Raw genomic sequence first — 16,376 nt, 5'->3', positions numbered from 1 at the left:
AAAAGAGGAAGACATTTGACTATTGAGGTCCCGTGGTTCACATTCATTCTGCTCCTGCCTTTTCAAATCCACTTCCAAGAAAGGCACAACAAGCGTCCATCTAGTAGTGTCTTCTCCAGTGTTGTAGGAGATGTGCTTTAAATTGCATCAGGCATCAGGCCAACCTCTGCACACCGGAAGCCTACACACTAGCCAACTACTCATCTCTGACTTCTCCTTCATTATCTCCCTCTCTATCTTTTTCTACCCATCCCCTCATCCCCAGTATCTCTATTCTCTACTTGTACATCATCATCTGCACATAATCACTCCAGTGTTAATGCTAAATTGGAATTATTTCGCCTCCATGGCCTATTTATTGCCTTACCTCCCTACTCCTCTACATTTGCACACACTGTACATACATTTTTCTATTGTGTTGACTGTACATTTGTTTATGTGTAACTCTGTGTTGTTGTTGTTTTGTCGCACTGCTTTGCTTTATCTTGGCCAGGTTGCAGTTGTAAATGAGAACTTGTTCTCAACTGGCCTACCTGGTAAAATAAAGGTGAATTATATATATATATTTTTAAATCTCCAGTTTCATTCACTTGCTTTACCTCTGTCTCTACCACATTTCCTAATTACCTCTCTCTCTATGACAGGAGCCAAAGGGCCACTCAGAGCAGGTGAGGCCCTTTACCACCCCCACACAGGCCCTCACCATGTCAGCAGGGCAGAGGCCTTGACAGGCCCGTGGGCTGTGGCTCCACACAGGGATGAGACGAGAGAGGAGCCTGGGTTCTTCAACTCAGAATGAATCCATTCCTTCTGCCTTACCCTGGGCCTTGCACTCTTTTCTCCCTAATGAAGTGTGGTTGAGATGGGGCCGGAATACATAAACCATTTGGCATTGCTTGCTATCCTTGACAGGAAATGATCAAATTTCAAAACACAAGACACAAGTGGTGCAGTAATTACTGGAAGAGGCGAGGTATCAGATGCCATGAGGCAGAGACAGTGACATGCTTCGTTTACACCTTTTCTTTCACCATCCCCTGTCTTTCTCCACCTCGATCATTGACATATAGATTCCGTATCTCTCACAGGGATTATCAGATTATTCATGTAGTTCATTTTATTTTTGCAATCATGAAACGGGAGTTGGCCTTTGAGTGCGGAAATAGTGATTAAAAGATGTCTGATCGATAAAACAGATACAAGACTGACCATTCTAATATAGCACTGAGCTGCCATGGTGGCCTTGCACAAGATTCCATTTTTCAATACAAGATTTGTAAAATGTACTGTTCATTCCACGTCTCCCATAATAAGTGGATGTTACTATGACGCCGCATAGCTGTGCCAGTATCACACACAGTCAGCCATGCACAGTACAAACAATCACATTATTAGCCTCTTTCTAGTCAACCCAATTTTCACCTTCTTCACTGAATGTTAAAAATTATTGTGGGATCAGTGAAAGTGTTGATTTAGCAAACTATTCATCCCCTTCCTAAGTTTTTGCTCCTCCTTGAACACTCACATAGACCATTACCTCACATGAGGGGTTTCTCTGAGAAAGCACAAGTCTGAAGTAAAGAACCATTTTGTGCATTGTTAGTATTCTTGCAAAGCCTTTTCATTTCATGGGAAACTATGAAAGTAAGGGTGCAGATAAAAAAATAATAATTGTGCGCTGGGCTTCAAGCAGCGGGATTTGAGTTACCTAAATATTCCACATCGCCACTGTGTGAAATTACTACACTGCTCAAAAAAATAAAGGGAACACTTAAACAACACAATGTAACTCCAAGTCAATCACACTTCTGTGAAATCAAACTGTCCACTTAGGAAGCAACACTGATTGACAATAAATTTCACATGCTGTTGTGCAAATGGAATAGACAAAAGGTGGAAATGAAAGGCAATTAGCAAGACACCCTCAATAAAGGAGTGATTCTGCAGGTGGTGACCACAGACCACTTCTCAGTTCCTATGCTTCCTGGCTGATGTTTTGGTCACTTTTGAATGCTGGCGGTGCTCTCACTCTAGTGGTAGCATGAGACGGAGTCTACAACCCACACAAGTGGCTCAGGTAGTGCAGCTCATCCAGGATGGCACATCAATGCGAGCTGTGGCAAGAAGGTTTGCTGTGTCTGTCAGCGTAGTGTCCAGAGCATGGAGGCGCTACCAGGAGACAGGCCAGTACATCAGGAGACGTGGAGGAGGCCGTAGGAGGGCAACAACCCAGCAGCAGGACCGCTACCTCCGCCTTTGAGCAGGAGGAGCACTGCCAGTGCCTTGCAAAATGACCTCCAGCAGGCCACAAATGTGCATGTGTCTGCTCAAACGGTCAGAAACAGACTCCATGAGGGTGGTATGAGGGCCCGACGTCCACAGGTGGGGGTTGTGCTTACAGCCCAAAACCGTGCAGGACGTTTGGCATTTGCCAGAGAACACCAAGATTGGCAAATTCGCCACTGGCGCCCTGTGCTCTTCACAGATGAAAGCAGGTTCACACTGAGCACATGAGCACATGTGACAGACGTGACAGAGTCTGGAGACGCCGTGGAGAACGTTCTGCTGCCTGCAACATCCTCCAGCATGACCGGTTTGGCGGTGGGTCAGTCATGGTGTGGGGTGGCATTTCTTTGTGGGGCCGCACAGCCCTCCATGTGCTCGCCAGAGGTAGCCTGACTGCCATTAGGTACCGAGATGAGATCCTCAGAGCCCTTGTGAGACCATATGCTGACACATGCACATTTGTGGCCTGCTGGAGGTCATTTTGCAAGGCACTGGCAGTGCTCCTCCTGCTCAAAGGCGGAGGTAGCGGTCCTGCTGCTGGGTTGTTGCCCTCCTACGGCCTCCTCCACGTCTCCTGATGTACTGGCCTGTCTCCTGGTAGCGCCTCCATGCTCTGGACACTACGCTGACAGACACAGCAAACCTTCTTGCCACAGCTCGCATTGATGTGCCATCCTGGATGAGCTGCACTACCTGAGCCACTTGTGTGGGTTGTAGACTCCGTCTCATGCTACCACTAGAGTGAGAGCACCGCCAGCATTCAAAAGTGACCAAAACATCAGCCAGGAAGCATAGGAACTGAGAAGTGGTCTGTGGTCACCACCTGCAGAATCACTCCTTTATTGAGGGTGTCTTGCTAATTGCCTTTCATTTCCACCTTTTGTCTATTCCATTTGCACAACAGCATGTGAAATTTATTGTCAATCAGTGTTGCTTCCTAAGTGGACAGTTTGATTTCACAGAAGTGTGATTGACTTGGAGTTACATTGTGTTGTTTAAGTGTTCCCTTTATTTTTTTGAGCAGTGTATTTTTAATTGTACTGTAGTTTTAGACAGAAAGGAGGAGACTCACACTTATTTTCGAGTTAAGATAGTGTCAAAGTGCAAGCGTCAAGTTCTAATTTGTGTGTTTTATTCAAATACAACTTCATATTTAATGCATGGATTTTTGTCACAGAATAGACCCAGAGGAAATATGCATAATGTATGCCGCTGATTGCTGCAGGCACAAAACACGAATATCACACAAAAGTTTAGAGGAGAGCAAAAACAAACCAAACAGTAATAAACCACAGAGAAATGTACTGTATAATTAAAATATGGTTTGTGAGGATGAGTTTCTTCTTCTTTAGCCTCTACTCTATGGATATCTGCTGATATTAACGATAGAATACCTCTATTAAAATTGTTAATTTGAAGAGCATAGTATTGTTCACTTGTGCCACCTCAGTGGTTTCCCTTAATTGAAATCTGTGTTCAAATTCATCTGGAATGGGACTTTTCTCCCTTTATATCTCTGTTGCAGTAAGGTCTGTTGTTTGATGTATGGCCTATGGAGTATAGATTTGATTTTCTTTCAAGAGTACAAAGTGCATTAGTTTAAAACTGAATGGAGCAAGAAATATTTTTCCTTTCCTGTGAACTCTGTTCGTATGCCCCTTCCTATTCTATTAACTTCTTCTCTCTCTGAAACAAATTGAATAGTTACAGACCAATGAGCAGGCTTTCAAAAGACTCAACTTGACCTTGCAGAGTGGAGCGGTTGCATTGGCTATGGAAGGACCACTTCACAAAGAGTTTTCCCGCCCAGAAGAAATGTGCATGCACAGCTGATCTATATGTAAAATTAGCTGAAGTGAATGCAATGAAAAATAAGGGAATTGACTGTAGTATTTTGATTTCATTAAATGATGATATAAAGGTATAAAAAACTATATTATGTTGCATGAATAAATGTAAATACGCATTATTACCTTTTAATGTAATAATATCTATATTTAGCAGGTTTTTATAAAGTCAGGTATTGAATGTTAAATGCTGTTACTGTTTAATGACCAGCAATTACACTTGTCTTCATTGAGCACCAACAATTACCAATGCAAATATGACATAATTATGTAATTATGCTGTTTTTGCACATATTCATGTTAATCACTATATTCTACATAAATATATGAAACTGTGTCATAATGCATGGTTTTGATATGAGAACATTGCCACTGGTAGCAGTGAACTGAGTATTTGCCTCATAACTGTTCTTGAACACCAAATACTCTGGAGTACAATTATTGGCTAGACTGAATAGTATTACTAAATAGGCCAACTGTGATTGGATGAAGACCATGTGATTTATTCCCATCCACAAGCTATGATGGACTGCTTACGAGGCTGGTCCTCACTGTGGTTCCAACAGGTCATTAGGTCAGCATGTGGTTATGGTCAGCCTTCCACTGAAAGTTAGCCTATTCCCCAAAATCATTACTAGATTCTGCCGAGCTCCTTGGCTGATCTGTGGAGAGTAAGGTCGTGTTCACAGACTTTGATAAGTTCCCCCTGTGCCGTTGTGGTGAGGAGAAGGTCGTAGGTCAGCCTTCCCCATGGACAGACAATGATGGATTCTGACCTGAGGTAAAAGCGAGATGCTGGCACTCTACAGACAGGGCAACATACCAAGATCTCTTTCAACCCAGAGTGAGTGTTTGCATCAGTAAGTCTATTCAGGCTGATATAAGAACAAAGACGAGCGATGGAGTGTTCTCACAGCGAACGGGTCAAGCTGCTGCAAGTTTTATAACTTTTGTCAGGGATGGATAGCATAACTAGGTTACTTTTTAAGACACTTGAGATTCAATAATTTAAGAGTGGGGCTAAAATCTAAGACCATGTTTGCCAAGGGGAACAGATAGCGGAAAAGCTGTATTCCCTTGTGAAGACAGACTGTATCAACGGGATACATGTCAAATCATTCTGTCCTATTTGTTAAACCTAAAAATATTTTGCCGCGTAACACATGTCACTCATATCCCAGCCTAGAAGGACCAATCTATAATAGTTTTCATAATGTGGACAAAAGACTCCGTCGACCTTGGCCTACATACATACTGTAAAGAGGAAAGAACTCAGGAAGGGAAGACATTTATTTATCAAGACTTACAGACGTAGGATCTTAATTTGAGCCAGTTTGCTACAGCAGGAAAATAATCCTGCAACAACAGGAAATGTGAATTATTATGTGGATTATAATTAACACACATTTTTGTGGGGCTTGAAACATTTCAAAGTAGAAATTACAAACTTCAGAAGTCTTTGTATACCTTTCCTGTAATCCAGGACAGTTCCCCTGCAACAGGGAGATCAAATTAAGATCCTACATCTGTATTTACATAGTGGAAAAAAATAAGGGCCCTATTATCAAAGACAGAGGCCATACAGGAGAGGAGACTGATGGTACTGTAATGGTGGAGCCATTATAGTAAGTAAGATCTGCTGAAGTTGCAAAGCTATTACACAGTTAAGCCACGCATGATGAGAGCTGTTCCTACGCCACTGTACTGTGCAAACCTCTTTGAGATGACACACAGTAGCCTACAGTGCGATTTGTGAGGCCATAACAACAAAGAGCCCTGACACATTCGGCGAACAAACATAGGTTTTTATTCCTATAGACATGGCCCAACATATGATAAAAGCCTCAGCGTAATAAAGTGAGGGAGAGGGTGGCGTGGGAGACAGACAAAGCTGTGGATGGAGAGATTGGCAGGCAAGCGAGTGAAATCGTTAAACTGCAAAAACCTGGACTTTCCACTCTCTGGAGCTGGATTTGATACAGGGATTATATATCTCTCTCTCTCTCTCTCTCTCTCTCTCTCTCTCTCTCTCTCTCTCTCTCTCTCTCTCTCTCTCTCTCTCTCTCTCTCTCTCTCTCTCTCTCTCTCTCTCTCTCTCTCTCTCTCTCTCTCTCTCTCTCTCTCTCTCTCTCTCTCTCTCTCTCTCTCTCTCTCTCTCTCTCTCTCTCTCTCTCTCTCTCTCTCTCTCTCTCTCTCTCTCTCTCTCTCTCTCTCTCTCTCTCTCTCTCTCTCTCTCTCTCTCTCTCTCTCTCTCTCTCTCTCTCTCTCTCTCTCTCTCTCTCTCTCTCTCTTCTTTGACCGTGACAGCGACTGTCACCTCGGACAGCTGCAGTGGGCCGATTGCACGGTCACAGAACAAGCATCTCTGCTACACAGATGTTCTCCACTGACGGTATGAAGCGAAAGCTTTTCCCCCTCTGCCACACCAAACACTTTTGATGAACCTTCTGTCACAGATCCTGCTTTAATGTGAATGTAAACGAGACGTGACACCAGTCATAACAGTCTGATTTTTAGGTCGAAACTATCAACAAAACCAAACCCTGTCACAAAATATTATCTGGTTCAATGTCTATCTTGAACTAACCGGGTCACACTGGCTAATGGCAATTGCGATGCATGTCCAGCAGAGATGAAAAACACAAACAACATGTCGAAGCCTCCCAATATACTGTAAGTAACTGACATGAAAATGCAGGGACCCCTAAATGCATGATCTGACTTCAGTTTGAACCCTTTCAAAAAGTTTTCACTTTCAAAAAGTGTTCACCCGTTACCCGACACCAACGCTGAGTGCCCTTTCCGAACCGTCATAATGACCTTCCGTAATGACACTCGGAGATGTGAAGCCATTTGAGAGGGCAAGCTCATAAACGTAGCAGGCTGCAACATTCAACCCCGTCCATCTCAGACAGGCGTACGGGGGCCAGTGTGATATTTCAATCCATTTCCCATCAAGTTCACTCTGGCACTATTACCAATCAGGAGAAACCAGTGCATTCACACCAATGGATTGGATGGCTGCCTCTCTCGTTCTCCTTTTCCCACTTCCTCCTCTTATGAGTTATGAGGTCATAGTACAATGGTCTATTTTGGAATGGACGGTAAATTGCTCTCATAGCCGAGGCTTTATGAATTATGAATGAATGTGGTCTAAACATTTTAGTAGTAAGGCATTGCATATCTTTTGAGTGTTTACTTTAATGAAGGGTAGTACAGGAAGTAGTCATACAGGATGGGCTCCTTTACTGCTACCCAATAATGACTTCCACATGAAAAGATTGATCAGAGAGAGATGAATATAGGGGGGAACTATGAAATAATGTCTTTGAGTTCTGCCGTTTACATTCAATAGTTATGCCCTTTTGTTCGCTTTATTAAGTTTGTCTTCTTGATTGATGCAACTGAATTAACTGTAAAGAACCCAGCAAGAGCTATTTTTCTTCAATGCATATTGTTCTTGTCTAACTTGATAACAATGGTAATATTACTTACTTTTTTTCCTCACCCATCTACACACAATACCACATAATGACAAAGGGAAAACATGTTTTTAGAAACATTTGTATGTGTAGCTGTGTGTGTAGTTGGAGGTGACACTTATTGTTCTCATGAGTTTCAGTTTAGGCCTACCTCCTCGAGGCATTTCTCATGTGCACAGCTGATATTGATGATGAAGTGGTGATTATTGTTGTGGGTGACCGTTGTCGCATCCTCAGAGGAAGTGTGCATCATCTGCCTGTACTAGTAATGACCTGTTGAGTTTTGTGTTATTTATATGCAGCATTCACACTGCCACCCAGGCTGGCGCTGTCTGCGCAAACAGACATGTTAGAATACAATCAAATTGTGGAGATAGATTATCACGCCAGATAGTCACTTCCTGTGCAATTCAGACACTGGTCTCCACCAGTCTCAAAGAGTTAGATCCTTGAAATATTTGTGTCCTTTTATCTAGCCACATATCACCACTGTCTTCAGTGTCTGTCATAAAATCTATTGGTTTGATTTGGCATTTTTCTCATCTTATATTATCCTTTATGTTTAATCATATTGCTTTATTATGCTTTTGTCATTGATTTATGGTAAGGCCTTTGGGCTGCACCGCTGTATGAATTACACTATTACAACAACATGTATCATGAATGTCAATAGATGAGGGTATAATGTGGGATGTCTTCCCTAAGTGTATGCAGCATATTTCCTCTCTCTTTACCATTCTCTCTTCAGAAGTGCAACACTCTTTATGACTATTGACATGCTTTGGCAGCCGTTTGAAATATTCATGTGCAATATTTTTTAAAGCAATGTTTCCATCCCCTTACAACCTAACCCCAGAAGACGATGCTACAGAAAGAAAGCAGTGTATTGGGTAGGGAACATAGGTTACGTCCCAAATGGCACCCTATCCCCTATAGGCCTATATTACATAGGGCTCTTGTCAAAAGTAGTGCACTATGTAGGGACTAGGGTGCCATTTGGCACGAAACCATTGAGAAATGGCACCACATTATGCCTTAGTGCTGCAGGGTGAATAGGTCCTAGCTGTTCAGCAGGGAGCAAATGACTTCAAAGATCTGGCACTTGACAACATGTCGAAAACGGAGAGCCACTTGAATTATCCAATCATGGTGAATGATGCAGATTGTTACGGAAGGTGTGTGTGCGGGAGTGTACACGTGGGCATGCCTGTAGTGTGTGAGGCCGTTGGTGTGTACATGTGTGTGTTCGGGCGTGAATGCGTGTATGTAGGCTGTGTGTACACATGCTGTGTGCTAGCATTAGACACTGTCATTTATCCTTGTATAGAACCACCTAGGCTTCCGAGTGTTTTTCCCCAGTATTTGCTTGAGGTGCAGTAGCAACATATAAAACAAACCGAGGGTGCCAAGTGGTCTGACCTTTTAAAGGTAGGCCGCTTTTCACAAACACTTAACCACCGTATGGGAATCAACGCAGCCCAACAGAATCACCACAAGACAGGGGTTACATTGATTATTCTTAGAACAAAAGACAATGAAATGTGACTTATTATCTGCAATTACAAGATGGGGCTCATAAAGGACACAGGAAAGAGTACCGTTCCTGATCCACCACCATTGTTGTGTAGAATCCACGTCGGTGATGCAACTAGGACGGTAATTTGGCACAAATTAGAGACCTGAACACCCCTCTTGTTCAAGTGCCCAGCCGGCAATGACTGTTTCCAATCATGACATCATTACAACCAAAAACTGTCATTATGACATCATTGCAACCAGGAACTGTCATGAGGACGTCACATCCAACTTTGCCCACTAGGGAAAGTGACCTTCAATCGAGACACTTGGGAGAGCTGGTGGGTACACAGATGCTGAGGCACATTCACACCTGTAGCAGTAATATGGTTTAAACAAGCCTCATATTACACGTCATTTAAGGAGCTGTTGATGCGGTCGTACAGGAGAGCTGAGAACTAATTTAGTTCCAGACACCTCAGGATGACATGTTAATGCACTGACTTTGTTTATATGTCACAGTAGAGTTGTGTTCATGGGCTTGGCTGTTTAACAACCCTCCAAACCGTTGTTACCTCAGACTCCATCTGGTGTGACTAAAACGACATTCCCTTTAAAAGGTCCAGTACAGCCGTTTTTTATCTCAATATCAAATAATTTCTGGGTAATAATTAAGAACCTTACTGTGATTGTTTTCATTTAAAATTGTTAAAAAGAAATACAAATTGCTTAGCAAAGAGCAGTTTCTCAAGCAAGAATTTTGCTAGGACTGTCTGGGAATAGTCTGAGTGGGGAGGGGAAAAACTGAAAACTAAACTCAGCAAAAAAAGAAACGTCCTCTCACGGTCAACTGCGTTATTTTCAGCAAACTTAACATGTGTAAATATTTGTATGAACATAACATGATTAAACAACTGAGACAAATTGAACAAGTTCCACAGACATGTGACTAACAGAAATGGAACAATGCGTCCCTGAACAAAGGGGGGGGGGGGGGGGGGGGGGGTCAAATCAAAAGTAATAGTCAGTATCTGATGTGGCCACCAGCTCCATTATGTACTGCAGTACATCTCCTCCTCATGGACTGCACCAGATTTGCCAGTTCTTGCTGTGAGATGCTACCCCACTCTTCCACCAAGGCACCTGCAGGTTCCCGGACATTTCTGGGGGTAATGGCCCTAGCCCTCACTCTCTGATCCAACAGGTCCCAGATGCGCTCAATGAGATTGAGATCCGGGCTCTTCGCTGGCCATGGCAGAACACTGACATTCCTGTCTTGCAGGAAATCACGCACAGAATGAGCAGTATGGCTGGTGGCATTGTCATGCTGGAGGGTCATGTCAGGATGAGCCTGCAGGAAGGGTACCACATGAGGGAGGGGATGTCTTCCCTGTAACGCACAGCGTTGAGATTGCCTGCAATGACAACAAGCTCAGTCCGATGATGCTGTGACACATCGCCCCAGACCTTGACGGACCCTCCACCTCCAAATCGATCCCGCTCCAGAGTACAGTCCTCGGTGTAACGCTCATTCCTTCGACGATAAACGCAAATCCGACCATCACCCTTGGTGAGACAAAACCGCGACTCGTCAGTGAAGAGCACTTTTTGCCAGTCCTGTCTGGTCCAACAACGGTGGGTTTGTGCCCATAGGCAATGTTGTTGCCGGTGATGTCTGGTGAGGACCTGCCTTACAACAGGCCCACAAGCCCTCAGTCCAGCCTCTCTCAGCCTATTGCGGACAGTCTGAGCACTGATGGAGGGATTGTGCGTTCCTGGTGTAACTCGGGCAATTGTTGTTGCCATCCTGTACCTGTCCCGCAGGTGTGATGTTCTGATCCTGTGCAGGTGTTGTTACACGTGGTCTGCCACTGCGAGGATGATCAGCTGTCTGTCCTGTCTCAGGCGTCTCACAGTAAGGACATTGCAATTTATTGCCCTGGCCACATCTGCAGTCCTCATGCCTCCTTGCAGCATGCCTAAGGCACGTTCACGCAGATGAGCAGGGACCCTGGGCATCTTTCTTTTGGTGTTTTTCAAAGTCAGTAGAAAGGCCTCTTTAGTGTCCTAAGTTTTCATAACTGTGACCTTAATTGCCTACTGTCTGTAAGCTGTTAGTGTCTTAACGACCGTTCCACAGGTGCATGTTCATTAATTGTTTATGGTTCATTGAACAAGCATGGGAAACAGTGTTTAAACCCTTTACAATAAAGATCTGTGAAGTTATTTGGACAGGGTCCTGAAAGACAGGGTCCTGAAAAAGGGACGTTTCTTTTTTTGCTGAGTTTAGCTCTTATTGACAGAATGGGTTGGAACACTCTTTCTTATTGGTCTATTAACTAATTTGATGACAGCAGGCAGGCAGACAGAAATTTCAGCCACTCTTTCCAAACAGCTATTACACTAAAAAGGTCCTTAATCATAATTTTCACAATCTCACAGCATTATTTCAACCTCATTGTGTGGAAATATATATAAAACACAGGATAATCACATTTTTGACTGCACTGGGCCTTTAAAGTGAAGATATTGTACCGGTAAATAACGACACAATGTATCCCCCCGGGGGGGCCGCATCCCGCATTCAAAGTCACAGGCTCAATTTTCTTAGCCTAACTTGGTGTGATCGGAAACCAAAAATTCCCACCTCGGATTAACGGAAGCCAATAAGCGAGAGGAAACATGAATAGAGTGTCTAAGCCGTGCTCGGGCGCGCTGAGCTCCTCTTTGATGAGAAAGAGAAGGTGAAAAGTGAGGAGTCAGAGCGAGGGAGCGCTCTATTTTTAGGAGGCTTGATAAAACTTCATTTCTGTACCAAGGATAGGCGAGAAGTGACAGGTGATTATTTAATGCCTTTAATTAGCCACAGAGACTGACTTCTACCTGTTAGCCAATTATCGTCTGAGCACTCTGCACCCGACTCTTAATAACTTTGTAACTGAAGCTGTAATATATCACTTCCTAGAAAACATGGAAATTAATATGTTGCTTTATTGTGCAGTAAACCGTAGCTAGGGTTGGGAAATTGATGCACAGCATATAAATGGGTAGTACTGTATGTTGTTTGGTACTGAAGTTTTCATTTCAAGTAGTCAAGATGTAAGAATTTCTAAGACAACGGTAGGGCTTTATTATGCTATCTGTACCAACTACCTTGGTGATGGATTAACCTTATAAAAAAAAGGTGTTGTAAAGCACCCTGCCTGCCACATTGTCAAGCTGTCGAAGAACCGTTAGGTGTGATTTTATAGTACCTCAGTTGGAATAGAAACACCTTGCAGCAAATGTCATCATATCATTATCATTCATCAAGATCATGTGCATAATCAAGCCGGTGATTAGCCTGACATGATTCTATAGAAGAGTTGCTGTCTTCATCTGAGGTTATATACAGTAGCGTAATTGTAACTGTAGCTATTGGAGATGCTATTCAAAAGAGTGACTGGAGATTTCTGTTCTGCTGTCCTTGCCTGCCTGCAAGTGGAGAGACCTTGTGGAGCAATGTTTCAAAGGCTCCTTCTTTCCCCCATTGAAGCCGGGGCACCATTTGTTCAGAGGTTAAGTTAAGACTGATAGGGGAGAGAGCCAAGGTGAGCAGCCCTTCCCCAGTGTGTGTGTGTGTGTGTTTTCTCTGTGTGTTTGTGTGTAAACTCAAGCCCATCTACCATAAGAATGGCTGACAAATTCAGCCAATGTCACCCTTAATGCTTTTCTGTTCATTCCCTCACACATGTGCGTGTGTGCATGTGAGTGTGTGTGACCCTGATAGCTAATCAAACCCAGGCTTCAAAACCTTTCTTCAGTGATAATTTGTAGGTCAGTGCCATTGACCATTCCGAATGCACAGCCTATGACAAGCTTTGCCAGAGCAGGCCAAGAATCAACAACACCTCATTCTCTTTCTCTTACTTGTGTCAACCTCCCTCACATGTCAGCACAGCTACATAGGCATAGGGGTGGAGTGGGTGGCTGGGGCCAACCAGGCATTGATTTAGATTAGCGAGGCAGGCACCTCGAAGTCCAGAAGGGAATCAGGGTGTGTTCAAATGGAACAAGCAGGCCTTATTTTATTGGGGGGGGGGGTCTATTTAATTACACAGAGAGCGATTGAGCAGATTAAAATGAAATGGTACACTTTTTTCTTCCTTCTCCTCTCTCCCCTTCCCTCCCTCTCTCCCCCCTCCCTCCGTCTCCTCTCCCTCTCCCCCTCCCTCCGTCACCTCTCTCCCCTCCCTCCGTCTCCTCTCCTCTCCCCCCCTCATCTCCCCCTCCCTCTCCTCTCTCCCCCTCCATCTCGCCTCTCTCCCCCCTCCATCTCGCCTCTCTCCCTCTCCTCTCACTCGACCCCCTCCCTCACCCTCCTCTCTTCTCTATCTCCTCCCTCTCTCCCCTTCCCTCCCTCTTTCTTCCATTTACATCCAGGAACAACGAAGCAGAAGTTATTTGAGCTCGTGCTCTCGCAGGGGTTATAATCCGGCCTAAGTGACAGGCTAATTTGTGGTATAAGATTACTTTCATCAGCGCGTTTCGTTGGGGCCTCTTTGAACGCAAAGGGGCATAAACGGCTGCTCTGCTTGGATGGCCACAGTGACTAGTGTGCTGTTCATGATGGCTGTCAAGGGGGCTATCACAACACTGTGGTGGCTCAGAGGAGTCACACACACCTGCCCATCGCCTTGTTCCAACGCCTTGATGACTCACTTTAAAAAATGTATACATGGATTCTACACAGATGATGTGGCACATTATAATTTTGTCCTTTTAGCATGTGTCTGACATTGCATTGCAGTACTATGCAAGTGGCTCCCACCAGTTATGTTAGACATTGACAGAAGACTCTTACAGAGCTTGAGTGTAACATTTAGGGATTATTAAGTAGACCACTTGGATAAGCATCCGTTCACAGTCTACATCAGCTGTCTAAAATCTTTATGAAAATGGTCCAGAAATGAAAAATGACCTGCCTAGCTAGTCATCTCAAATGAGGATCCACCAGAACAAGGTGTCACTCATTACCAAACTATAGGAGACCACACATACACAAACAGAAAGAGAGAGAGAGAGAGAGCGAGCGAGCGAGCGCCAGAGACAGAGAGACAGACAGAGAGAGAGACAGACAGACAGACGACAGACACAAACAGAGAGACAGAGAGAAGCAAAAAAATAAGCAAACATTTCTTAAAGTCACAATGGGAAATGTGTCTAAGTCAAGTTATTGCAGGAGACCATTCAGAATGTCAGAGGCCAGAACAAGTCATTAAAGGCAATAGAAAAATTAAGGATTAGTTGGAATTAATCCCCAACTTTTCCCATTTTCTAGGCTGAAAACACTGAAATGGAACGATATGGAAATGTAGCCGAGCATGGCAGAACTAATGGGGCTGCAGCTTCTCCCTGAAATGAGAAGTAGCTAATGGATGGCCAGGCCTGGATAAGATGGCTGAGCGAGATTGCATGTGGATTTAAATGATTAGGAACATGGTGGCCGGGGCTCTCTTTGTGCAGAGAAAAGTAATATGTGACAATAAATGCTAAAATATGAAATCCGCCATTTAAGGAATACATTTTATTTTCTCTTATTCAAAATACAGGCCATGTGACCCAGAGACACAATCCATATCCGCCATTCTGGAAATGCATGTCATTTAAATGTATTATTTATAAAGGGGGGGTGATAATGGACCTTTGCGTGGCGTGTAACAGCGAGCGTCTGCAAACAATTCCTTGCAACGTTAAATACATTTATCGACATGATACTTAGATGTTAACAGGTTGTAGTTTATTTTTATTTTTTCTCAGCCAGCTGTAGCTTCTATTGTGTGCACAGTATTTAAGACTCACACACACAGCTTGTTGAAAGCAAAAGCAGCTTACTCTAGTCTGAGTCGACATCAGAGACAAAGACTAACAATAACCTCAGTAGATGGGTGGTTGGGTGGGTAGAAAGACAAGATGGGGAATGTGATGGGCTCTGACACTCAAATGGAGAGCTGATCGCTGATGGCTGTGGATCAGAACAGGCTCCACCTTCATTACAACCAGGAATAGGAAATTGGAAGCAGTGCTCGATGCTCGCTGCTCTGTCGGGAGGGACTGGAGCATGCAGCCTGACTGCTTCACTGTTCCGTACAGCTGCGACCAAGTTGGACAGGTGCGGGCCGATAATTGGTTGCCGTGTCGACGGGAAGCACGCCGAGCCTGTCTCCAGGAGCTCATTACTATCACTCAGAACACGTCTAACTCCCCCCCCCCCCCCTCCCCCAAACTGGAGCAAACCTCCAAATGACTAAACTTATTTCTGTGTGGGACATCACTTATTAAATATTGTGAGGTGCCACTGTTTAAGGAGAGCATCAAATACAGAGCAGCGGCAGCCATCTTTGATGGGTGATCAATGACCAGGCTGTTAATCGGTTTGTGGCCTGTTTCTAGAATGTTCTAATAGGACTAATTTAAAACATGATTTACAGTAAATTAACCTGAAAGTGATTTAGACATGCTGTTTGGAGCATATATGTCCTACAGGTTCCACCACCCTATAGTGCCATTGTTCTCTGAACCATTCTAGACCAGTGGTCACCAACCGGTCCATCTTCAAGCCATTCCTAGTCGATCACCAAACATTTCTGTTGAAAAGCCAACGATAAAGCCCTGTGCTCATATTTAAAAAAGTTTGTCTTGCGCTGTTGACAGTAGGTGCACTTGATTCAGAAGCCCTGCTGTGCACCAAGTAGGCAAAGTGTTCCCATTTTGAACCATTTCATTGGTCTGAAAGGACAAACTCCGCCTACCCGGCAGACAAGCTGTGGCTAAATCAAGTGCACTTACTGTGCTGGCCAACCGGATAGCTCAAATCAACGTGCCTACCTACAATTTCCACAACCCCACAGAAAAGTTTGATACAAGCCTACGTGTGATTTCATAACTTTGAAAACCCATGACCAGAGAGAGACTGTCAAAGAATACAGCAAAGAGCTGATGTTTTTATCAGGGAGTTCAAGTTTTTATTCAACACTGTTTTTATTCAACACATTAACAAAACATAAAACGCTCTCTTGCCTACTTCCACTCGCGTTGCAGCTGAAATGAATGAGTATGTATATATAGCACTGCGTTTTTATTATCAGCAGCTCGTAGGGTCTATTTTAATATCAAGGAATATTGAACTTTCCCTGGTCATAGGAACAACATGAATTTGTGCATGAGGCAGAAATAATGCAGTGCGACTCGAGTTTCGCCGTCAGGT

This window comes from Salvelinus namaycush, chromosome 38 (assembly GCF_016432855.1).
Source record: "Salvelinus namaycush isolate Seneca chromosome 38, SaNama_1.0, whole genome shotgun sequence".
NCBI classification, from domain to species: Eukaryota; Metazoa; Chordata; class Actinopteri; order Salmoniformes; family Salmonidae; genus Salvelinus; species Salvelinus namaycush.
This window is presented reverse-complemented; position numbering follows the sequence as displayed.